We start from the raw sequence: 640 nt of genomic DNA, 5'->3' as shown, positions 1-640 counted from the left end.
CAAAACAAAACATCTCAAGGATTGAATCACCCCAGAGGTCACTCACCAAACGAATTGAAGGCATGACTGATCTTGATTACTGGGACCGCCTTAAAGCCTTGAAGCTCTACTCTCTCCAGCGCCGCCGCGAGCGGTACAACATTTGTACGATGTGGAGAATATACCACCAGCATTGCCCAAACGACCTGAACATTAGCTTCAAGGTTCATCCAAGGCTGGGACCACGGGTCATACGTCACCTGCCCAATTCAGGATCACAACATATCGGTACACTGCGACATAATTTCTTTTCTTCAACAAGTCCTGCCCTGTTTAACATTGTCCCAAAACTGATCAAAGAGGAAAAGGATCCCATCACCTTTAAATGGAGTCTGGACAGATTTCTTCAAGGAATACCAGATATGCCACTTATACTTGGATACAACTCACTCAACAAGAACTCACTACTTGAATGGACCATAAACAAAACTTGACTTTAAAAGGATTTAGATAATCCTATCAAGTGGTGCTATTTCTTTGACCGAAACATATCTAAGTTCTTCTGAGTTTATATATAGTGTATTTTTTTTCGCCCAAAACCCTTTAAGATGGTGCTCCAGTATGGCTGCTGTCAAATGAACACGTACAGATGCACCCATCC

This window comes from Octopus bimaculoides, chromosome 13 (assembly GCF_001194135.2).
Source record: "Octopus bimaculoides isolate UCB-OBI-ISO-001 chromosome 13, ASM119413v2, whole genome shotgun sequence".
Classification (NCBI taxonomy): domain Eukaryota; kingdom Metazoa; phylum Mollusca; class Cephalopoda; order Octopoda; family Octopodidae; genus Octopus; species Octopus bimaculoides.
Note: the sequence above shows the minus strand (reverse complement) of the source record.